Raw genomic sequence first — 26,025 nt, forward strand, 5'->3', positions numbered from 1 at the left:
GCCTTCTGCAGATAGCTCTGTCAGCTGTCAGGCTTGGGAGTGTTGACTTTATTGTCTAAGGAAGAGGAAACAGCTGGAAGCCTTGACATCTTGCTAGTTAGATCTTGTTTTTCTTTCTTTTCTGAAATTCTAACAGCTGGTAATCATAGGTCTTCAGGTGTTTCATAGGAAAAGCCCATTCTCTGGCCAAGCTGCACTGACCATGTGAAACAACAGGGCAGGTTGACCTAGACCATATGTAGAAAAGCCTTTTCAACATTAATGTAAGCTTTTACAGAAATGAACTTTTTATTTTAAAAGTCTATAAATTGGCATCTGCTAGAGAACAGTGAGCCAGTTTAGGCAAAATGTCTGGATCAGCCTGCCCACACATGATAAAGGACGTTAATATGCATGTCCTGCTCCCTCTTCCGGAACACTGTACCCTTCACACATTGCTTAAATACTCAAGTATTTGAGGGGGCAGTTGGAATGAACCACTGCCCCAGGTTATTTTGAAATGTGGAATGGTGCATCAAATAGGTGATCAGAATGTGTGCGCTCATGCCCTAACTGTTTGTGGGTGCACTTGATTTGGATGGATTGTCCAAAGGCTCAATGAAGGGACAACCAAACAGCTAATTCTATCCTTTAGTTGACCAGAGTTGCCAGGTTCAGGTCTTGAGAAGGATCTTATGTCTTTAAGAGTTGCATGGAGCAGAGCTTCTGCACCTTAGGTCCCCAGGTGTTGCTGGACTACAACTCTGATAATTCCCAGCTGCAGCTGAGGATGATGGGAGTTATAGTCCAATAACATCTGGGGACCCACAGGATGGGAAACCCTGACATGGAGGATGAAATCCTACAAGGTATGGATTGTCCCACTACCTTAGCACTCTTGTAGGGAAAGATGCAGCTACAGACAAATCCAATATAACTCTAGACAGATGCCCTTTCAGATTCTAGACTTAGGGGCCCTGGCTACAAGGAATAAAGCTGCATTCCACATGAGGCAAGGAGGATTAATAATTAAGATTAGCTCCTAAAACTCACTCAATGCTTCTCCCACCCCAAGCTTTTTGGTAGTACAAATGTGGGGACATGGCCATTCAAAAGAAGCACCAGCACACTATAGGATTTTAGTAATAAAAAATGCTAAAAACCCAACTGTACTCAAAGTGTATGGATACATCTCTTTCACAGGAAATGGATTATGTTTGCTCAGGGATTTTGAGCCCTGCAGTCAAGCCCATAGGTAATCCTCACTGGTCCCTGCAGAGCAGACAAGTTAATAGTAAGACTGGCTTGAATATGTTGTTTGCAAAAGCCAAGGTGTGATACTAGTGTGGGCTTATCCTATGTTGTGTCATCATTTCTTTGTAGAAGGAATACTTCTCCAAGCTGCTGCCACCCCCCCCCCCGCAAATCAGAACTTCGAGTACGAAAAGCAAATATTTTATTTTATCAATTTTTATTCCACCTATCCATAATCTCAGGAAACTCACAATTTTTAAAATACCTTTTAAAATGGTAACAACCATAAATGATTGATGTTTTGATTTTTACAAAATAACAAAATTGTAAAAATTTGAATACAAAAAATATCAAAAAACAAATCTGAGCATGCGATACAAGCACAGAACTGATAAGCCTCAATTCATCTAGACTCAAAGGCTTTATTAAACAGGTAAGCCTTCCACTGCTTTAAAATAGATATCTCGCTATGCTTCCTATGGGAGATAGCCTCAGGCAAGCTCCAAGAAAATCCAGTTCTACTATGGAGCTCTTCTACTCTCTCTGAGTGAGCTAAATTCTGCATACATAGCACTTCATCTGCATATCCTGGTCATAGTTCAGAGTATGATTACTTGGGAACTGGATGTTATGATAAGGACTACAGGCTACTCTGATGTACAGTGCACATCCAAGGACTTGGGCAATGATCTTTCGCTAACCTGCTCCCTAAATTCATTTAAAACTAAGGTGCTGAAGCCAAGATTGTATGTATGTAAAGCATATGCTCCTACCAACAACCCCACTCCAGATACCTTATTTCTAGAAGCAATATATGTTGATGTCAAGTTAGATGTGACCCTTGATTAAAGCTAGAGTTCAGTAATTGTATACCCTCAAAGCCATTATAATATAGCCACCTAATGGCAGAGTGGGGAAATGATTTGATTAGCAAGTCAACTGCTAATTGCCCCTGCTAACTTGGCAAAGACACACCTTTTAACGTGGTGATTCTCTTTATTTAGTAGGAGGAGAGTATGTAACTGACCTTATCCACCCCCCGGCACAGTACCTCCAGTGACTGTTGCTGGTGTCTATCTTTTTTTTTAGATTGTGGGCCCTTTGGAGACAGGGATCCATCTTATTTGTTTGTTATTTCTCTGTGTAAACCACCCTGAGCCATTTTTGGAAGGGCAATATAGAATTAGAATTAATAATGATAATAATAATAATAATAATTCTTGTTTACACAGTCAGACAGGTGTTATTGACTGCTTTGTTTTATCCAGACATCAAGTCCTTCCCAAAGACCTGGGTGGCTGAATTTAATTGTCAATGTTGTTGCTGTTGTTATAGATATTGTCACAGAATACAGGCTGTTCCCAGTAAAGCTCCTTTTTGTAATTGGCTGATGGTGATTTCTGTGGCCCCTATGGTGTTGAGGTGCTCTTCAAGGTCTTTTGGAACTGCACCCAGGGCGCCAATTACCACTGGGATTATTTTGGTCTTTTTCTGCCACAGCCTTTCAATTTCAATTTGTAGATCTTTGTATTTGGTGATTTTTTCTATTTCTTTTTCTTCTAGTCTGCTATCCCCTGGTATTGCTATGTCGATTATTTTCACTTGTTTTTCTTTCTTCTCGGCTACAGTTATATCTGGTGTATTGTGTGGCAGATGTTTGTCTGTTTGTAGTCGGAAGTCCCATAATATTTTTACATCTTCATTTTCGACAACTTTTTCAATTTTATGGTCCCACCAATTTTTGGCTACAGGTAGCTTGTATTTTTTGCAGATGTTCCAGTGTATCATCCCTGCTACTTTGTCATGCCTTTGTTTGTAGTCAGTCTGTGCAATCTTTTTACAACAGCTGATTAGGTGGTCCACGGTTTCATCTGCTTCTTTACAAAGGCGGCACTTGCTGTTTGTGGTGGATTTTTCGACTTTTGCTCTTATTGCATTTGTTCTTAGTGCCTGTTCTTGTGCAGCCAGTATTAAACCCTCTGTTTCTTTATTCAAGTTGCCATTCTTAAGCCATTGTCAGGTCTTGATCATGTCTGATTTTCCACGTATATTGTGCAAATATTGACCATGCAGTGGCTTATTTTTACATTTTTCTGCTCGGTTCTTGACTTGTTCTTTCTTGTAGGCCTGCTTTCTTTCATTGGTGTTGAATAGTTTCTCATTATTGACCATTTGAAGTGCATCTTCTTCACTGTCCTTGATATATTCTTCAAGGCCTCTTTTCTCCTCCTCTACTGTTTGATGGACTTGCAGCATTCCTCTTCCACCTGAGCTGCGAGGGAGGTATAGCCTATTGACATCACTGCAGGGTTGCAGAGCATGATTGATGGTCATGATTTTCCTGGTCTTACTATTATTCCTGCAGTGTATCTGATAACAGGTATAGCCCAGGTGTTGATGGCTTGTATGGTGTTCCCGCCATTGAGTTTGGACTTGAGGATTTTTCTAACTCTCCTGATGTAGTCACTTCCAATTTTTCTTTTAACTTCAGTGTGTGCGATGTTATCAGCCTGGAGAATGCCCAAGTATTTGTAATGTTCTTTCTCTTCCAGGTTCTTGATGTTGCTTCCATTGGGCAGTTCTATTCCTTCTGTTTTTCTTATTTTTCCTCTGTTCATTATTAATGCAGCACACTTGTCTAGTCCAAACTCCATTGCTATATCGCTACTGAATATACGGACAGTGTTTAGCAGTGATTCAATTTCTGACTGGGACTTTCCATACAACTTCAGATCGTCCATTTACAACAGATGGTTTATTTTACTTGATGTTTTAGATGTTTGGTATCTGAGGCCTGTTTTGTTTAGTATTTGCAAAAGTAGGGTCATGGCGATTACAAACAACAGAGAGGATAGTGAGTCCCCTTGGAAAATACCTCTTCTAATGCTAACCTGTCCAAGTGTCTTGCCATTGATTGTTAACTGTGTACTCCACATGCTTATTGCTTTTTAAATAAATATCTGGATGTTTTTGCTGACACCAGTTGTTTCTAAACATTTTAGTATCCATGTGTGAGGCAATGAATCGAAGGCTTTCTTGTAGTCAATCCATGCAACACTTAGATTGGTTTTTCTTCTCTTGCAATTTTCTGAAATCATTTTGTCAATCAGCAGCTGGTCTTTTGTGCCTCTGGTGTTCGGGCAATTTCCTTTCTGTTCAACTGGAAGCTGTTTGTTAGTTAATAAGTGTTGCATCACTTCATCTGCTATTATTCCAGTTAATAATTTGAACATGGTTGGCAGGCAGGTTATCGGTCTGTAATTACTTGGAACTGCACCTCTTGCTGGGTCTCTCATTATGAGATGAGTTTTCCCAGTTGTTAGCCATTGTTCAGTATCACCTCCTTGCAAAATGTAATTGAACTGTTTTGATAGTTGTTTATGAAGGCTTGTTAGGTTTTTGAGCCAGAAGCCATGCAGTTCATCGTCGCCTGGCGCAGTCCAATTTTTAATTTTCTTTGCTCTTTCACTTATTAATTCTGGTGTTATTATTAGATCTTGCATTTGTTGGTTACATTTTTTGACCTCTTTCATCCAGCCTGCTTTTTTATTATAATCTATTGGATTGTCCCATAATTTCCGCCAGAATTGCACTGTTTCTTCTTTATTTGGTGTTTCTAGGTTTCTTGCAGTTTGTCCTTCTATGCTTTGGTAGAAATGTCTCTGATTCGACTGGAATTGGAGATTCTGCCTGTGTTGCGTAATTCTGGCTTCATATCTGCTAATCTTCTTTGACACTGCTGTTATTTGCTGCTTTATTATTTCCAGGACTTCTCTGATTTTCCTTGAATCTAGGTGGTATTTTTGGATCAGATACTGTTTGGTGTTTTCATTCTTCAGCTTCTTGTCTTTCATATCTTTCAATTTACTAGCATCTGATCTAAGCCTGGAGATTTTATTTTCTAATCTCATCTTCCATTTAGGTGATATACTGCTTTCTTTTTTGACAGGTCCACTGATCTTATATCCAAGCTCTTGTGTTGTTGTTGCTGCTGCACTGTACATTAGTTGGTTTGTTTCTTGCAAATTCTTGGTTGTTATTTCTGCAAGTGCAGCATTGTCATCTTTTAATGCCTGAGCAAGTTGTTTTTTGGCAACTGTTTTTAGAGCTGGAAGTCGAACCCTGGTGGTTGTTTGGTTCATGTGCTCAGTTATTTTTTGCTTTCGTTCTTGTTGCTTTTCTGTTAAACGGCATTCGGGTTTTTGAGGTGAAGGCAAAGGGGCAGTTGCCTTGTTTTGATTTTGAAACAGTTCAGCAACAGTGGCATCCTCGATTTCCAACAGCTCCTCCACCTGCGCCTGAGCAACTTCTTCAATTGGTGGTAATTCTTCTCCCATATCTTGAGCCTGTGTTGCTCTTTGCAGTTCTTCCAGCTCAACTCCTGTGAATACTTTATTTCTTATTATGAATCTTCTCTGGTCTGCTAGCCTTTGTTCTGTTATTTCTGTATCTGGATGCTTCTCTTTCCAAATTTGGTACATTCTTTTTAAATAACCTCTTCTAGTTGGACTAAACTTGTAATAGCAGATCATTATTTCCTTGTTGGCGTTTTTTGTATATTTTTTTCGGTTAAGCGGCGTTTCTTCCAGTAACCTTGCAGTCTCCAGCCCTGGTTTCTCAGCTGAAGATCCTGAGTCCTGTTGCCCACTTGCCACCAGATGTCCAGGGACTATAGCACCTGGCGCAGTCCTTGTTGACCCGGGCGATGACCAATCCGGTATAGATTTATTAAAGTTACGTCTCACCATATTGTTAATGGGAGAGGCACTCTTTGTCTGGCTCCTCTGGTGAGACCTGTCCAGTATGGTTGGACCTCTGGCATAGCTTTCACCTTCCGCAGAGCACACAAGCCCCACAACCACGCCAAGGTAGTGCCTCACTGGGGGTATTATTATTATTATTATTATTATTATTATTATTATTATTATTAGGTTGCCAGTTCGAATCCCTGCTGGTATGTTTCCCAGACCATGGGAAACACCTATATCGGGAAGCAGCAATATAGGAAGATGCTGAAAGGCATCATCTCATTCTGCGCAGGAGATGGCAATGGTAAACCCCCCTTGTATTCTACCAGAGACACCCACAGGGCTTTGTGGTCACCAGGGGATGACACTGACTCGACAGCACCCTTTACCTTTACCAAAAACTGTATTGTTCACTCTCTAGCCAAGAGATCAGATTTTGCCAGTGTTTAGAAGCGAAGGTGTGGCTCCCAAAACCTGCTTGATGATCAAAAACAAGTATATGTACCCACACTTGCCAGTTAGTCCATCTGATCTAGGATTGAAATAATTAACTTGTCTTCTGTGAACGTCATAGAGTTTGATTAGTAAGGAGGTATTGTCAATGTTGCACCCAGTTTTCTGGGTGGCAGCCTCAGTTCTCTTGGGATACATCTTGCTAGGTGATTCAACAGACTGCCTCTCCTGGGCAGATCTGCATTATGCATCACTAAGATTCTGTATATACTGGAGTGTGTTGAAATAAACCTTTCCACTTGCTGTTTTGTGTGCAGTGTTTCCCACTTACAACAAATCTCTACCACTACAGAATATACTATATTTATTAAGACAGTTATCTACATTGGCAAAACGAGAATAAACTGAAATTGGTACAATTTGTAATTCTCCCTTGGAGTTAACTAAGGCTACAATTCGTTCTACCTTCTTCATACTGAAAAAATTAGTTGCCATCAATCTATAAGAGTAACGATACTGTCAGAGACAGCCTCATCCTGAAACAATATGAAATCATTGTTAGGCAGCTGTTCCAAGGGGTACCATATAGTTCCTGGGCAGGATCCAGACTAAGTTAGTTCTGAGTAACTTGTTTCAATTATTTAAATGGGACTTAGTCAGAGCTGACTTAGTCTGCATCCTGCCCCCATCTCTAACTTCCTTCTTTATGCATCATTTTTTAAAGTGTTCCTATCTAGAGCAGTGGGTCATATTTTTCACTTGTCACTTCAGATGTGAAGGTCCATGACCATTCGAACACACTGGCTGATAGCCAGGGTACTTCCAGACAGAGGTATATTCCATCTTCTTTGCTGTTTCCTATGGGACTTTTTGGTGTGCTTCCAGATGACGCACATCCCTTGGCAGATATTTCTGCAATGATTATCCCCCAAATCCTAAATAACCAGTAGCTTTTGAACACCACTCTTTTGACTTGAAGGCAGAAGGGAAAATATTGTGGGCGGCGGCAGAGTTGTGGGTGACAATTACACTAGTTGGGGGGGCGTGGCTTCTGTGTGGGTGGTGATTTGAACTATTGAAGCAACATAAATGCAGGACAGATCAGTTTCTGGATAGGAGACCACTGTGAGAACCCTTCTCTGAGCTTTTTAAAGGAAATATGAATATAATAAATCTAGCTAGCAGACACGGACCAGCCATAGGATGCTGGTAGATTCTGTTTTATATCACTATATAGTAAGAGCAAAATAGGAACTCTTGCTCTTCTTTAGTAAGAGATAATGTAAGGAGCATTAATACCATGATTCATATGTCCAAGAAATAACTTCTGACAGCAGCACCATAAGGATGGCTGATCTTCAGAGAAAACATTAGGTTCAAAGAAGTGTTGAATAGGAGTCCCAGAAAATGGCTAGAGGAATCTCGTATATTTGTGTGTCTGAAGCTAAAAGTGTCCTAACACAGCAAAATATAAATATGCTCTCCAAACCAAACCACACAAAGCTGTAAAATGCTATAGTAACCAAATCCTAACATTAACATCCAGACACAACACCTTATCTCTGTCCTGTGGTAATCACAGACAGACTAGCTATTATCCTGGTTAAGTGATTAATGGATGGACCACCCTTTCTACAGTGCCACATAGGTGGTCTGGCTGCTACTACAACTACTGTCAGTGAATTTAAAAACTGTAGAATTTTGGTGGTGTTCTTAAAGACTGGCAGACTTTTAGACTGAGGTTCCACACTCTGTGATTGACAACTTTCAGGGCCAAGGGAGTAATTTCTTAGTGCTAGCCTTAACTCTTTCTATTTGCCTTTGACAGAATCTGTACCCGAATCAAGAGTGGAGGAAATGCACAAAGAAATTTGTGATAAAGTACACATACTACAAAATTACTCTTCCCCTTCCTCTGTCTCTAGAAGCTTGTTTAAAGCATCTGAAGCTGAGGGCAAAAAGGAAAGGTCTGCAATCCTGTCTACTATGCATGTACAGATGGCTGAGTTAATGTGCTAAGAGTATGGGGTGGAACTTGCTACTACCCTTCCCCCCACCCCCACCAACACTCGCATTCAATGCAATGTCATTCACACAAGCAAAAACTGTGTCCTACCCAGGTTTGGGAGCTGTGTGTGCTCCAGGTTTTCGGCTGTTTCTATCCAGGTTTTCCTCTTACTTTGCTTCTACACAATCAAAAATTGGGAGCACACTCCCAAACCTGGGAAGAACACAGTTTTTGATTGTGTGAATGACCTCAATATATGTTAAATTGTCCTGTGATAGGGTCTTGATGAGGCACATGGAAAATAAATGAAGCTTAGAAGCATCTCAGTATCTTCTAAAATAGTTATACAGTGGTCCCTCGACTTACAAACTACTCGACATAAGTATTTTTCGAGTTACAAACGGCAGTTTTAGATCCGGTTTTAGATGCGGTTTTTTCGACTTACAAATTTTTAGATGGGGTTTCCTCGACTTACAAATTTTTAGATGGGGTTTCCTCGACTTACGAATTTTACATGCGGTTTCCTTGACTTGCCTGCCTGTTTACTGCCTGTTTATTCTTGAAAAGAAATGTTCCTGTGCAGTTTGCAAGCCTTACTGGGGGTCTGGGTCTTTTTTCTAGGCTCCGGAACGCATTAATCCGTTCCCAATGCATTCCTATGGGAAACCGCTTTTCGACTTACGAATTTTTCGACTTACAAATGTGCATTCGGAACGGATTAATTTCGTGAGTAGAGGGACCACTGTAGTTTTCATTATTGTTAGGATTAGTAATGCATGTCTGCCAGGCTGTCTCTTTTAGATTTAATGTTGCACAGTTTTTGAGTAACTCTAGGTTGTATTCTTTTTTGGGACTCTATAAGGGCACATTAATCTGATTCCCAAACATATACCTCAATATATGTTTGAGATTTGGTATTTTTAGGAATATATTTGGTATATTTAGGAAGTCCGGGAATGGGCAGAAAGAGTATGTGTGTGTCATTTCAAGTTACTTCACATTTTCATAAGCTTTATATTCTAAAGTTTTTTACTTAACTGCAGTGTGTGTGTGTGTGTGTGTGTGTGTGTACACAAACACACACACACACACACACACAAAACACTCAACACAAGGATTATATATCCCCAAAAGGCATGCAACGCATCACCAGAATACTTCCATCAGGTTCTCCTTCATCCAGTCTGCCTTTCTCGTGGTACGTTAGCCTTTTATAGGCATACTCTAATCTCTCCCCTTCCTCCTGCCCCCACCAACTCCAGGTGGTTTATATATACAAAACATAGAGAAACAAAGGGCATTAAGCACTGCACTACAAACCTTCACAGATAACTTAGCAATATGTATTTCTATCACAAAGGAGAAACAGGTTTCAAAAGAAAAAGGTGGCTGATAGAGATGTGCACGAACCGTGGTTTCTCTCCAGAGAGGGAGAGAAAGGGGAAAACATTCTATCGAGCAGTCTGCGCTGCCTGAAATAACTAGCAGACAGTTCGCCTGGGCTCTTGGCAGTAGGGGGGAGTTCGCTCTGGTCTCCTATGGAGCCCGAGCCATGGGGCTCGGTGGCCTTTTTCCATTGGCGGCCCGGGTTCTTTGATCCCGTTCACACAATGGTGGCTACGCCCCTGACAGGTGCAATGGGAAAAGCACCAATGCAGCATCATGGCTCCTGAAGAATTCCAGGCTAACACACTGCACCAATGCTAGCATGTGTGCAGGGGTGTAGGAAGGTCATCGTCAGCTGGGGGACCCACCCCATTGCAAAATGGGATATGTGCATGTGAGCCCTAATCATACCCATTGTGTCAATGCCAGACACAGGGAGCGTGGCTGGTATAGGGCTGAGCAGCTCTTCTCTTGATATGGGCCATGCTCCATTGGCATTGATGCAGGGGATGTGGCCACTTCTAGGAAGAGGTGTGTGCAGGGAAAGAAGTCAGCCAGCCAGCCAGCAGTAGAATGAAGCACTGGCTAGTCTGCTAGATGGTGGCTAGTCTAGCAGATGAGAGGGGCATGCCTCACACTCTTAGAGAGTGCTTTGTATGCCAGCTGGGGATGGAAGAGGGCAAGGGGGTGCTTTGGTGACTACCCCAGACCTCAGTAACCTAAGGGGTGCTAGTTCCCCTTGCTCCATTGTCCCTAAGCCCCTGTGTGTATGTGCATGTGTGTATGTGCTTGCATGTGTGTGAATTTAAGTGGCCTCCTCTTCCCCCAGAAGCCCTCTGTGTCACCCAAAAATATGTTTCCTCAGGGACATATCTTCAGATTGCACAGAGTGCTTCCTGGGGAAGGGGAAGTTGTTAACCTTTGTTCACATTGCTGAGCCAGCCATGTAGCTGAGCTAGTTGAACTTTTCAGAAGCTCCAACCAGTGCTTGTCCTGTTGCACTGGTGCTTCGTTAGGATGTCAGCCAGGATTTATGTATAAGTTGGGTGCAAATGGGAATTTTGGCAGCTGTAATTTGTCATAAGAATAGTCTTGCTGGATCAGGCCCAAGGCCCATCCAGTCCAGTTTCACACAGTGGGCCACCAGATGCCCCTGAGAAGCTCACAGGCAAGAGGTGAGGGCATGCCCTCTCTTGCTGTTCCTTCCCTGCAACTGGTATTTAGAGATAGTTCTGAGCATGGAGGTAGCATATAGCCACCAGACCAGTAGCCACTGATAGTCCATGAATTTGTCTAAGCCCCTTTTAAAGCCATCCAAGCTAGTGGCCATCACCATACCCCCTGGCAGAGAATTCCATAGATTAATTATGCACTGTGTGGAAAAGTAGTTCCTTTTGTTGGTCCTAAATTTCCTTCAGTTAGCATTTTTATTTTCAGTCCCCTTCATAATGATTCCTAGCATGGAATTTGCCTTTTCACAGCTGCTATGCACTGAGTTGACACTTTTAACAAGTTGTCCACCACCACCCCATGATCTCTCTCCTGGCACTGACAGCTCAGACTCCATCAGTGTATGTGTGAAGTTGGGATTTTTTGCTCCAATATGTATCACTTTACACTTGCTTATATTGAACCACATTTGCCATTTTGTCACTCACCCAGTTTGAAGAAATCCTTTTGAATCTCATCACAATCTTTTTTGGACTTAACTCCCTAAATAGTGGTGTGTCATCTACAGATTTCACCACTTCACTGGGTTTCATGCTGGGTTTTTAAAAAGCTGCATCATAGGGAGCTGTGGCATGTGACCACTTTAATAATGATCAAAGCTGAGGCCATGAGATTGAGTGGAATTAGTCTTTACATTGTTGTAAACTTGAGGTAAGAAGAGTCAAGGACTCACTTAACATAAACAGCAAGTAAGGTGATTAACAGGTTCTTCACAAGTATTACACAAACAGGCACCCAGTGAAGTCAAAGGAACTGAGTGGGCATAAGTGTTTGCAACATGCTCACAAGTGTTGTAAAACTGGAGAACCACATTCACACTGTTAAGTGGGAAAAGCATGTTTGCAAACATGGAAAGATATGACCAGTAAATCACAACATCTGCCAGTGGTAGAATATGGGTGGGCAGGTGGAGAGATAAGCTATTTATCTGACCCTAACCTGTGCCATTCAAGGATCATCCTTGGTTCCATACTTCCCAGACCTGGCAGTACCAGACCTTTGTGATCCTTAAAAAATAAAATAAAATAAAAACCCACACAAAACAACCAATGTTTTAAAACATATGTTTCCCTACAACATACATGCAGTGTCTGAGTGCATATCTATTTTTCTTTTTTTGTTAATGGTGAACTCCACTAGTGACAAAGCCAATCTTCACAACAATATCTGTTTTATTGTTGTGAGGATTGGCTTTGCTGATATGGGGCCGGAGGAGGTGTTTGAGACTGTGCATTCTCCACAGTTCCACAAGGATTGAATGTTTTCAGCACATGGCCCTTGTATGTTTAGCCAAATAGCAGGAAGGAGGGGGGAGGTATGCCTTCTTCCTTTATGGGATAGCATGTTGTTGTCGCTGTAAAGGAAGTTGCCATTGATTTCTGGTATTACTCCCATGCCCCTACATTTGTATGTCAGTCAGAAATTCAATAGGCATAGCTTCCCCTTAACCTCTGGGAAAGGCTGCACCTGTTGAATAACTTATACTTGTCATGCAAGGTGTTCTGAAAAATAGGTGAGTGATGGGCCGATAGCAACCCTATTGAAAAGAGGCTTGGGGCACTAGAATAGGGAAAGTTGAATGGTGTGCATGGAAAGGCCCAAAGAAAATTAATTTGACTGTTATAGCAAGAAGATTTGAAGGAAAGGGGACTACATCAGAGAGCTGGCTCGGCTGCCCGAACAAAGGTCCCCCCTGCTCGCCCCAAGCGATGACGTGCTTGCTGTCTGTGTGGGAAAACAGTAGCCAAATTGTCGAGGCTTTTTGTGTTTAAATTTCCCTGGAGGCTGTAATTTGCTCTCCTTTTGGCTTCGCTCCACAGACAAGTCCAAGTGGTTAATCTTTCTCTCCCCCTTTCCCACCCTGGAGGGAACTCCAGCTGCAGCCGGAGGCCAAGCCGGGCCTCCCGGGGGGAGGAGCCAACCAAGTCCATGAGGGCCAAGACAGGATTGCCGCTGGAAAGGAGAGTCCTCCAGGCAGCCGCCGCCGCCACAACAGCCTTTTCTCCACATGAGAGGGGGGAGGAGGGAGTTGGAAGGAGAGGCGGCTACCGCCCGCCTCTAAAGTGCGCAGAGGCGGGTTTCTAAGCAGTCGCTGGAGAGGAGGAGGACGACGACGACGACGACGAGAGCGCGGTGGGATTAAGCACTTTGTGCTGCTTGCTACCCCCGCGCAGAATGAATTAAGGAGCGAGAGCCTTTCGCTGCTGCCTGCGCCTGGATTTAGCAGCAGCCTGCCTTGGATGCCTTGCCGGGAGCCTCGCACCGGCTCGGAGCTGCCGCTCGTCTCCCAGTAAGAGCTGCTGTTTTGTTCCAACGGTGGTTCTCCCCGTGTGCTTTTCGTGGGGTGGAGGGAAGCCTGGCGACCTCCCGTTGTCGTCCTCGGACTCCCGGAGCTGGCTTAAGCCCTTCTTTCGTTCGCCTTTAAAGTGTTTTAGCACCGACTCTCAGTCTCCCGAGAATGGCTTGGAAGGGGCTGGGGGAGTGAAAGAACTCTGATGATCGGTCTCCACCTGACGCTCTCCTTCGCCGCCCCCCGCTTCTTTTAGACACCCCACGCCACGTGAGAAATAGGTAGGGTCCTGTTGCTGAGTGGCTATAATTGCCCCATTGTTTCCTGAGTTGGAGATACGATTGATTGTTCCTGCAGCTGCTTTGAATTGGGAGGAGGGGGAGCGAGCTGTGGGGGAGGAGGAGGAGGACGAGGACGACCGACTCGGCATTGATTTACTAGGGGAGCTGAACTAGCTGGAACTAGAAGGAAAGGAGAGAGAAAAGTACAACATCGGAGGGAGGAAGAAGAGGCGACTGTGGGCTCTCCTTCATGTACCTGAGTTCCCCTCCTGGGTACTGTTTGCCCACTCTCTCACTGCAAGAGCCTCCCTTGCTTTGAATAAACTCCTTTCCCCACCGATATCATTCATTACTTAAAAGAGTTCTGTGGGTGATGGAAGGCTTAAATACCAACTTCTGCACCAGCCACTAAAGGGACGATCAAACGAGTAAAGCTGCCTGCCCCCATTCATTAAAAGCACTTTCAGGGAAAGGTTGAAACAGAAAGTTAGCTAGCCGGGTTCAGAAAGTACCCATCTCTCCTTATCTTTTGTTACCTGAAAAGGCTTGGCAACCAACTCTTTGCAGCAGAGGAGGGGGAGTTTGTTCTTTTAAAGACCTTGTGAACGTGTGTTTAAAATTATCCTAGAGCAGCTCCACACACACATTTTCTTTCCCTGCATAGAACCACAGTGGCACTGATGTAGGGATTATATATATGTGCATGGAATTTTAACACCCTGCTTGGGCTGTTTGTGTTTAGGATCATATCGAAGATTGGGCTCTTATGTTAACTGCAGCACGAGCCTAATATGAGCGCATAGAGCTAAATAGAAAGGTGTACATTCCACACACACACACACACACACACACACACACAAAACTGCTTACATGGGTGTATGCATCTTATCCGTACACCTGTGTAGGTGGTTGTCCTATATAAAGTTGCTGGAAGATGCAAAATGCTAAACGTGTTTAAAGCTATATTTCTAAAAATAGGTGAATGTATTTTTCATGATTGCTCTCAAGAATTTTTGTTACAGACAGTTTTATCAACCATTTCCATCATATAGTATTCAAAATAACGCAGCATACAGAAAAAACAATACTACTACATCAGAATGCTCTCAAGGTTGTTATCAGAGTGAACTTATTTATTGCCTGAAACTGAGAGAGGTGGCATGGGAGGGAAGTTCCTGGTATGACTTGACTAAGTTAAACTTTCTGACATCTGAGGAGAGAAACATGCTGCTGCTTTAAACAATGATGGTTCTCTTTTTGAAAGTAACTACTATTCCAGGTAGTGTTTGGACAACTTCGCTGACTTCTCTTAACCTTGCAGTCAGTCAGTGGAAGCTTCTCAAGAAATGGCCCTGATGTAGTGGGAAGACTTTTAATGACTGAATAAACTCCAATCCACTCAACTAATTGGGGGAGGAGGGCATTAATTTGTCTGGACTTCATCATGTATATTCTTCTTGAAACTTTTTTTGTTCCTTGAGTTTGTTTTTAAAAAAAGGTTTTATGAAGTCTCTGTTCTAAGCAAAGCTCTGATCCTAATCATGCTGCACTCATATGAAGAAGTTACATTTTAATGAGAAATACATGCTGTGTCCAGCTAATTATGGACAGCTTTTTTAAAAAATGACAAAATGACTTTGGGGTTCTATACAGCAGCATGTTATGAAAATTAAATTTTGTCACCATCCACGGCCTGTTATTGCTAATCTCTAAAAGTACCAGAAATTAATGAAGAGCAATGCATCAGTTACCAGCTAGTTTAACTAGGTCTTCCAGCTTTGCATCGGGAGTTCTTTCTAGTTTGTGTTAGACCATGTTTTCATGAGGGCTGTCACTTGTAATGAGAATATCTTTTGCTTTTAACAGCTGCATAAATGTGAAAAATCAGGTCAGTTTCTCTTGTGGAGCTATAGATACAGGAAAAGCAGAACATGAATTCTTGGCCCTCAAATTTCTAATAAAGGCTCTTGGAGCCAAGAGAGGACAACTGTTATTTTCAAGAGTTTTTGTCATTCTAGCAGTCATCTGATGCGTAGTAGAAATTGTATCAGAATAACAAAGGTGAAGACCGTTGGTAGCCTTTGTACTCCATTGCAGCAATGAAATGCATTATTACTATAGTGGTTATGAGATATGGAGTATTCAGAAGCAAAGTTCTTATGAACTTTATCCTATTAAGTTTTAGACTTTCTTTTAATGAAGTAGATGGTTTGGTTTGCTTTTGTGTACTTGTCTAAAACTTCTCTTGATGACTTTATATATAGCACTTCTTGGTGTACAGAATACATTGCAAGCATTATCTTTTCTCACAGAAATGTGAATGAGGGGATGACATGTAGGTATTGGTACTTGTATATCTGTAGAGGCTGGTTCTGGACGTTATCCTGAAGCATGAAAAGTGGGTGTTGCTCACACACCCCCTTTTTGCCCTTCTGTTGAACTGTTGTAGGGGAAAGTTCATCTTTCCCATTCAGTCAGATGCCTGGATGCTGTATGTGAGGCAGTTACTACATCTCATTGTGGGAATGATATGCTGCTGTCCTGAGTTGGTCACTATACTGAGCAAGTGAGCTGTGAGGCCTCTGGTTCAAATGCCACCTTGGCCATCAACTAACTAGGCAGCCTTAGGCAAATCACTCTGTCTGCCTCAACTCCACCTATAATATGAGAATAATAATATTGACCTATCTTACAGGGTTTGGTGAGGATTGAGACAATTCTCTACTTTGGTCATAGCCAAAGCATAGTTTGGCTCTTATAAATGGACTTCATGCTAACACTCCTTCATCTTCTATTCTTGCAAATTCCCTCCCTCGTTTCTGGTTAACATAGCTATCGTTTGCCATGGTTACAGGGAACCACAGTTTTGCTGCAAGCCAGATAAGGAAGCAGGCTATTGCCACATTCACATGTAACGCTGAACTGCAGGTCCAGTGACCCATGTTCCTCTCTCCCCTTCCCTGGCTCTCCTATCTAAATTCGGATGTAATGGAGAGCGCCCTCTCTGCAGTCTCCGTGACTGCAGAGGGAACTGGCTGCGTGGCCTGCCTTCTTGACTGAGGGACAGCCCCAGCAGCCAATCACAGCCAGAGTGAGGAAGGAGCTTCCTCCCTCAACATTGGTTGCTGAAGAGTGAGACTGCAGTGCCACATTTGGACGTAATGCTGGCACTGCAAAACTGGAGGTACAGGTGGCGAAACTTTCTACAAACTGAAGATACAAATCGGAGTCTTGGGAGGGAAACTGCGGGTCCATTTTCCGTTTGAACTGTGCCGAATGCCTGCATTCGGGCATACAAAAATTTCAACTGGAGGCCCTTCAACTCTGGTTGTGTGCAAATGTGGCCGAGGGCTTGTAGAGGATTTTTACTTCCGATTGGTTTGGAGCTGCACCATGGCTTTTGTAGACCATGGTTAAAGAAGTTTGTTAATGGTGGCCAAACTATGGTTTTGCTGTGCTGTCTGAAGAGGGCTGCTAACATTTCTGTTTCTCTAAATGGAGTCCAAAATGGCTTTGAGCAATTAGAAAAAATGCTATATAGATATTGTTCCACTGAAAATTAATAAAGCTCAAATTTGTCACAACTAACTTGTTTAATGGATGTCAATTATGCTTAGTCATTACTAACATTCTTTGGATACAACCCAAAGTATTACATGCATTTATGTACACTTAAACTGCTTTTCTAAAAATATTCATACAATAAAAGGCATTCTAGATTACATCAGATTCATGAATAACTCACACATCCGTTTCCCTTGCTTTGCTGTAATGTTCAAAACCAATCCATAAAATGAACGACTTCTCCTGATGCCTTTCAGTGAGTTTGTGGCAAAGGTGAGATTGGAATAGGAGTTGACTACCTACTGAACCACATTGTCTCTTCTGTGGCCTAGTAGAACAGTAGAAATCCTTTTCTGGGAGGATGCTAACAGTGAGGTCGAACCATGTTTGAGGAACATGGTTCGAAAAGAGAGTTTAAGGAACCTTTCACTAAAGGCATCAAGGGGAGTAACAAAACTTCTTCAAATACATCAGAAGCAGGAAACCTGCCAGGGAGGTAGTTGGTCCGTTAGATGATGAGGGAGTGAAAAGGATTGTTAAGGAAGATATGGAAATTGAAGAGAAGCTAAACATGTTCTTTATATCTGTCTTCATGGCAGAGCATACTGAGTGTATACCCGTGCCTGAACCAAGCTTCTTGAGCACGGAGGCTAAAGAACTGAGTCAGATAGAGGCAATGACATTCTAAACTGTGTGAAAACACCAAAATTTTATTTTATTTTTAACAGATTTGTATAATCTTCCAAAACACAAGTCTCTTAACAATTAAAAAATTAACACATTGACAGGGCCATATGGGATCCACATGATAGTCCTTAAAGAACTCAAATGTTAAATTGACTGACTGACAATGCATAGTTAGAGAAGAAGAGCCCCTGGTGGCACAGTGGTAAAACTGCTGCCCTGTAACCAGAAGGTTGCAAGTTCGATCCTGACCAGGGGCTCAAGGTTGACTCAGCCTTCCATCCTTCCGAGGTCGGTAAAATGAGTACCCAGAATGTTGGGGGGCAATATGCTAAATCATTGTAAACCGCTTAGAGAGCTTTGGCTATAGAGCGGTATATAAATGTAAGTGCTATTGCTATAATTAACCTATTGCGAAAATACTGACTGTGATCCCGAGCCATGCCCCTATGTGTGACTTCAAAGGGGGCATGGCCCGAGCTCTCCCCTTGTCATTTCAGGCAGTGCTTGCTGCCTGACAGCATGCAATTCCTTTTCTCTCCCTTGTTGGAGGAAGAGAAAAGGAAATATATGTATCAGGCAGCAAGCACTGCCTGAAAAGGACAAGGGAGAGTTCTCTTAGGGCTCTCTGGAGACTGTGCATGGGCATGGGGAGTTTACTCGGGGTTCCTCTGGAGCCTGAGCCACCACCCCCCGTGGGCTTCGGTGGCCCTTTTCATTGGCGGCCTGGGTTCTTTGAACCCATTTGCATAATGGTGGCTCCATCCCTGGATCTAGTATTCCTGAACTTTCAAAAAGCTTTCAACAAAGTTCTAATCTTGAGAGAATTAAGTCATGGGATAAGGGGACAGGTTCATGTGTTGACTGGTAGCTGGTTGAAGGACAGGAAACGGAGTGTAGGTATAAATGGACAGTTCTCTAAATGGAGGGGAATAAGAAACTGGCATCCCCCAGAGATCTGTACTGTGATGGGTGCTCTTTAACTTGTTCATAAATGATCTTGAAGTTGGGATAAGAAGAGAGGTGGCCAATATTGCAGATGATACCAAACTACTCAGGTTAAAAAACCCCAGTGGGCAACAAAATGGCAGATGCAGTTCAGTGTTGGCAAATGTAAAGTGATGCATATTGGGGCAACCCCCTCCCCCCAAACTTCACATATGTGTTTATGGGCTCTGACCTGTTGATGACTGACCAAGAAAGGGATATTGCAGTGGTGGTGGATAGCTCATTGAAAGTGTAAACTGAATGTGCGGAAGCTGTGAAGAAGACCTATTCTATGCTTGGAATCATTAGGAAGGGGATCAAAAATAAAATTGCTAATATTATAGTGCCCTAATACAAAACTATGGTGTGGCCACATTTGGAATACTATGTACAGTTCTGGTCACCATATCTTAAGAAGGACATTGTAGAACTGGAAAAGGTGCAGAAGAGGACAACCAAGATGATCAGAGGCCTAGAGCACCTTCCTTATGAAGCAAGGCTACAACACCTGGGCCTTTTTAGTTTAGAAAAAAGATGACTGAGGGGACACATAATAGAGGTATATAAAATCATGCATGGTGTGGAGAAAGTAGATAGAGATAATCCCCCTCCCCACTCGCATAACACTAGAACCAGGGGTCATCCCATGAAACTGATGGCCAGGAAGTTTAGGACTGACAAAAGGAAATACTTTTTTACACAATGCATAATCAACTTGTGGGATTCTCTGCCACAGGATGTGGTGACAGCCAACAGCCTGGATGGCTTTAAGAGGGGTTTGGATAAATTCATGGAGAACAGGTCTATCAATGGCTTTTAGTCTGAGGGCTTAGGCCACCTTCAGCCTCAGAGGCTGGATGCCTCTAAATACCACTTGCAGGGAGTAACAACAGGGCAGGGCAAGCCCTTGGCTCTTGTTTTTGGGCTTCCCAGAGGCATCTGGTGGGCTACTGTGTGAAACAAGATAGTGGACTAGATGGGCCTTGGGTCTGATCCAGAAGGGCTGTTCTTAGGACAATTGGCGCACTTAACGCAGCTGTAGAGATGTGAATAAAATGCCAAACAAAAGCACAGTATGGATTCATTTGCTGAAAAAGTTTGGCTTTGCCAGCTTATTAAAATATATATAAAAAACCCTCAGGACTATAAAACTGAGGTGATGATGGAATGATCTTGGAATGGATCTTTGAACAGCTGTTCTGTTTGGGAGGCATCAGTTCCATGGCAATCATTGAGTTGAATCCATAGCTGGGGACAAAGAAATGCTTCTTCCTGAACATGCAGTTTTCTTTGGCATGTTGGATATGATGTATCTTTCTGGCTATCAGATACTTAGGCTGCTGGATCTGGATACAAGATTTGAGATTATTGCCCGGCTTCCTGTATGGTCTGCCTGTCTTCAGCACCCTGAAAAGGTAGCCCTAAAGATTTTGCTGAATCGCATTCCAGCCACACGTTCTGCACCATACTAATAAAATTTATTTAGTGCATCTATGTAAATGGTGCTTTATCACAAGAAGCCCACAATCTAGAAATGGACACAAAGGAGACAACAGAGGGAGGAATGTGCTGCAGAAGCAGGGTTAATTTCCATCATATACATATTCTTAGTCTTAGTTGCAGTAGGACCATGGAATTGAGGCTGAATGAGGTCTTCTACTTAGTTTCTTCCAGACTAATCGACATGATATTTTCCCTCCCCAAGCCATCCTGTAACTAACAAGTACCCCTTAGATTTCCTAACTGGAAAAAGAGAGAGTTTTTCAAAGCGACAGCAGGGGTATAGCCACTGTCCCTGTTCATCCCAGCATAGTATCCCTTCAGGGGCTGCTACTGGTGTTTTCCTTGTGTCCCCTTTTGGGATAGGGAATCACTTTCTAATATCATCTGCTATATAAACCACTTTGAGCTGTTTCTAATGATATAGTCCCTGGCATATGTGATCGTGAAGGAGATGTGCCAAGAGCATTCCCATTGGGCTCTACCATCACCCTTCCAGCTTGTCCTTTTATCACGTGTATGTGTTTGAACAAGCATGTATCTGGAGTGTATGTATGGGGGGCCATTTGGATGAATAGCCCCCCACCCCATGTGATAAAGGGATTTGCTGGGAGGATGTCAAGGTGCCCATGCTCTTCACAATTGCATGTGCCAGGGGCTGCATTGCAGAGCCAGCCCTTTGAGAACTCTTCCAAATAGTAAGTAAGTATACACTAGTTCTAGCTGTTAAGTGAGTCCTGAGACTAGTGTTCATGTGCTAGTTATGGCAGTCTTTGGACTGGAGTGGGGAGATTGCTCTGTTTCTGAAGCCTCCTGCTCCAAACACACTATCTTTCACTAAGGCTAGTGGCTCAGCAAGACCTGGGTGTCCTACTCAACTGCTTCCTTCTCTCTCAGTGCTGTTTGCTCACAGTTTATAAATGTAATAAACATAAACCAAAGGCGACAAACCAAAGAAATCACTGTTAAGTGAACTTTTAGCAAAATACCAGCAGCACTGTAAGATATACTTTTCTTGTGTCTTCCTTCCTTGTTCAGAGTGAGCAGCCTTTACTGATTAAGACTTGTGGTTCAAATTTCCACAACTGGTTCTGGTCCTGGCCTCTAGCTAAATTTATAATGGAATCCTGTTTGCCTGTAGTAAAGCTAAATCTGGAAATGGTAACTATGGGATATATAAGTAATTATGGCTGGGAAAGAGAAGTATATGATCGTGGTAAAGTTTGATTTAACCTCCCCCCCGCCCCCGAGTCCAGTAGTTATACATTCACATAATACTGCACACATAGATATCTTGACTGGTAACAAATTACAGTACTTGAATATTTTTCTCTAGACCTGGCAAGTACTGTAGATGCAATCAGGTGGGGTAAATAGTATGTATTTGGAAACATACATCAACATCACTTCCTAACAGAAATATTTGTTCATATTGATACCTAACAGATTTTTAAATATATTTTTAAAGCTGGCACTGCATATGGAAAGTTTAATCTCTGTCTTAGTTTTAGGTGCCATTTCATACAACCACAGTCTGGGTTAAATTTCAGTCCTTGATAACTCTTTCTTTGCCAGCTGAGATGAAATGTGGAGGTGGAGAAACGGCTGTCTTGGTGCTCCACTGCATGCACGTACACTGATTTAGCTATAGCACTTGGATGACTGCTTCAATATCCTTGTTCAATCCGGAGTCACACAAATGTGCTGTGAACCAAATAGCTCAAAGTGTGGCTACATGTATATCTTCTCAGCTGAGAAGTCTAGCACAGTCTTCCTAGGATGATGCCACTTCAGAATGTGATTGGGAATGCATGCTTTAATGCTTCCTGAATGCAGAAAGCTAGCATATCGGGGGAGGAATTCTAGTCCACATTCTTATGGACTAGCTTTCTGTGTAAAGGGAGGTTTTCCCCCCTGGTTTTCTGTGGAAAGGGAGTTATTTAAATGAGAGCAATTCAGCATGCAACTTCTTCAGTTTATATTCTGAAGAGGTTTGACCCTTCGGGGCGCTGGCTATACAATGTGTTTCTTCATAACATGAAGATCAGCTCCAAGTGTCCAGCTTGGAGAATATGTAACTTGTGATTCTTAAAGAATACCATACAGCCCCTTGGCAAGTTTCCCATCTCCATTTTTAAGGACAAGGGTTAAGTGGAAGAGTGTGTCTGTAATTCTGAGAATGTTACTGATAAATGTAAAGTGTAGGTTTTGAAGGGGATGGGCTATCAGTGTGACATCTTTACATGCCAACCAATATTTTTGCTGTCTTGCATGCTGCTTTGATGTTACCATGAGCAATAAAAATATTTTTTAATACATGGCTTTACATATACTTATACTTTCCCCAGCAAATCTTAGCTGGGCACTACTGAAAACTGGTTATGCCATTTTCCTTTGCTTAGAAAGGAAGAATCATTCTTTAATCTAAGGAGCCCCAATTTGGAAGTTATAAATAAAGCTGAAAATATGTGACAGCTCCCTGCATGCAGAAATGGCTTTCAGCCTGCTGTGCGACCCACTAACTTTTATTGGGTTCTTTGGGATTTTCCTGGATGCTTAGTGAAAATAGTGATGGAGCACTGGAATGATAGTTTGGAGGGGGGCGGGAGCAATGGAATGATAGTTTTTTTTTGGGGGGGGGGTTATTCAAGAAGGTGACTATTACAGTGTTAGGCTGCATCCATCTAGTCCAATACTATCCCTGCTGATTGGCACTGATTCATCAAGGTCTTGGATCTGGGAAGCCTCTCCCACAGCCCTGAAATCTTAAATTGAGATGTAAGCATACAGTCAAAGCATCAGCTCTGCTACTGAGCTATGGGCCTTCCCTATCAAAGGTGGAATGTCTAGATTCTTCTTGGTGTTATGGACTATTAAACTTTGTATGTTGTATGCAGAACAGAGGCATATCTAGGGAAAATAGCACCTAGGGCAAGAACAGAAATTGCACCCCCTGTCCAAACATCTGACACCCATCTTTCAGATAACTTTACCATAATATCAGCGGGAAAATACAAGTCAAGCTCATTAATCTTTTAATATTTCAAAAACTATTTAGCAGTGGACGTAGCCAGACGAAAAAATGCTGGGAAACTACAAATTTCAGTATGCTGGGGCTCATGAAATACCCAAATACTATGTGGTGTACTTGGGAAACTAAACAGAAGTGCCTGTCTAATTCTCTACTATGCATTGTAGCATCACTATTATATAAGTTTTAAAAATAAATGGAGAATTTGATTTTTCCCAGATACTCTGAAAATAATTAAATGATATGCAGAGTAAACTGTCACTGCTTGGAATATATTCTAGTATTTCAGAAAGACAGTTAAAATGAGAGAAAGAGAGCAAGAAACTCCCAGTGGGCCTTAATATTAAGGATTTCACACTGATTCAAAGACAGACTCACCATTAATAGCCATATTATTAAGACATCACATTTAACTCACTTATCATAAGAAGCAAAGTAAGAGCAAATGAATTCAATCCTAGCTCATGCTTCAGCTCAGTATTCACAAGCCCTGACTCTCTGTACATAGTGCCAATCTGAATATGTGTACAGTGACATATATTGTATTAATTAAAAAAATACCTGTAGCCCCTTTGGGGGGCTTCCTAAAGGCCATGGAGGGGGGGGGTCTTCAAAGGTTTCCCCTCCCCCTGCTGGCCTCTCGGGCTTCACAGGGACCATTTGAGCATGTGCAGTGGCCATTTATATATATATATAATGGCTGCTGAAAACAAAATGGCTGCTGCGCATGCTCAAATGGCCTCTGTGAGGCCTGGCATGGCCTAGGGCCTCACAGAGACCATTTGAGCATGTGCAGTGGCCATTTTGTTTTTAGCGGCCATCTCTAATTTTTTTTTAAAAGGGCGCTCCCCTTCAAGTGGCGCCCGGGGTACGTGCCCTGCCTGCCCCACCCTAGATACGCCCCTGATGCAGAAGGTTCCAGGTTCAATTCCTAGCATCTTCAGGTTGGACTAGAAAAGATTCCTTCCTAAAATCTTGGAGAAGCCACTGCCAGTCTGTGTAGACAATACTGAGTTAGATAGATCATTGCGGTCGGACTCAATATGAAGCAGCTACCTATGTAACCATTGCTTTTCTTGCTTTAGGATAAGTTCTTAATGGGTATTTGAACAATTGTGTTAATGACTGAAGTTTTCAATTAATACTAAGTGTAAGCCAATGACCACATTTTTTGTCCATGGCTTTTCTTGCCTACCCTAATTCATGCCTTACTTCAGTCATCTGATAGAAACCAAATGTTGGAACAATCTTATTTTGGTAAACTATAACTGAGGACTAGATGGAAATATGAATTAATGTCAATTTGATATACTGACATCACATTGTTGGAAGTGGATTTGGATTCAGGAAGTTATTATAAAGTGGTATGGATTCAGAAAACTATTTGCAAGGCCATGGGATCAAACTATATATTGCATGAACAGTGAGATATATTTTGGGAGGTCTTGGCTTGGTTACTTTTTAGGGTTATGAAGTTAAAAAATTAAGGTAGTCTGGTACTGAAAGACCTTTGATGAGGGCTTTTAAAAAATGAACAATCCTTTTGGCATCCACAGTGCTGGCCCACACTGTAGCAGTAGGCTGAACACAACACATGCTTTTGATTCAGGATGAATTCTTGTGAATTCAGCCTGTTGGGTTTAAGAGTTGAAATTCTCTTGCTTCCTGCTCCCTTCCCACTGTTGCAAGCCCTGTTGTTGTTGTTGTTTGTTAATTCAGTGGGGTTTGTAGCTATCGATCAGCTGGAAGATTGGACTGTAGCAACTAGCAATCAAGAAAGAAAATGTGAATTCCTACACATTTGACTTTGCAATATACTTTTCACATCTCTGGCTCTCTGACAAGTAAAGTTCTGAGATGCCAAAATACTTTTGCATTGATTAGTTGGATGTTGCCATCCAAGCTTTTGCTAATTTACATTTAAACTACTGTGCCTCTTTGTCTAAATTTAGGTTCCTTTAAACTTTTTTAAAAATAGGACAATAATACTTAGTTTTTCCTGCATTTTCAGTACTAGTATTGGTCTTCAGATCTTATGTAGTATGCATTGCCAGTTACTGAAGCTCCAGTCAGATGAATGCTCTTTTTAAAATGCACATAGCCATAAACTCACAACTGTAAAGGTATATTACATACTAGTGATTTTCTCATACATGTTGCCTTGGGGTTTTTCTCTAAAATCCCACAGAACAGTGTTTGTGTTGCTGCTGAAAGTGTGCATTACAGCCTCTTCTGTATTGGGCTTCAAACTGTTCTCTTAAGTGACGTATTCACAGTGGGCGGATGACACCATTTGCTCCAGAGGCAAACATTTGTGTTTCTACAGATATTAGAAACATCTTTGATGGAAGAAGGAAAGAATAACAAATAGGGAGCATGTGACAACTATGTGAGTGAGAATGAAATTAATATTGTCTCTGAACAGTGTTCCCTGTAACAGGGAACAACTCCCAGCATCCCAAGCTCCAGTGGCCTTTGGCTGGGGATTGTGGGGGTTATAGTCAACAACATCTGGGAGTCCCTGTTACAGGGAACACTGTCTGTGAATAATAGGGGGGAAAACCTTTGCACAAGGCAAGGTGAGGCAGTTGCCTTGGGTACAGGTGTAGGTAGGGATACAGTGGCTGGTG

General features: G+C 42.3%; 1 protein-coding gene across 5 annotated transcripts in view; it reads left to right on the forward strand.

Moving 5' to 3' along the window:
* The first annotated feature begins 834 nt into the window (after positions 1-834).
* Positions 835-26,025, forward strand: part of PLEKHG1 (pleckstrin homology and RhoGEF domain containing G1) — a 190,795-nt gene continuing 165,604 nt past the window's right edge. For 2 of the 5 annotated variants that reach the window (XM_053292270.1, XM_053292321.1), the window contains exon 1: positions 12,895-13,629. The gene's annotated coding sequence lies outside the window, so the exon portion shown is untranslated. Of the gene's footprint in view, positions 849-12,894; positions 13,630-26,025 lie in introns of those variants that run through there. The other 3 variants (XM_053292278.1, XM_053292312.1, XM_053292289.1) reach the window with 2 other exon arrangements.

This window comes from Hemicordylus capensis, chromosome 1, assembly GCF_027244095.1.
Source record: "Hemicordylus capensis ecotype Gifberg chromosome 1, rHemCap1.1.pri, whole genome shotgun sequence".
In the NCBI taxonomy this organism is placed as follows: domain Eukaryota; kingdom Metazoa; phylum Chordata; class Lepidosauria; order Squamata; family Cordylidae; genus Hemicordylus; species Hemicordylus capensis.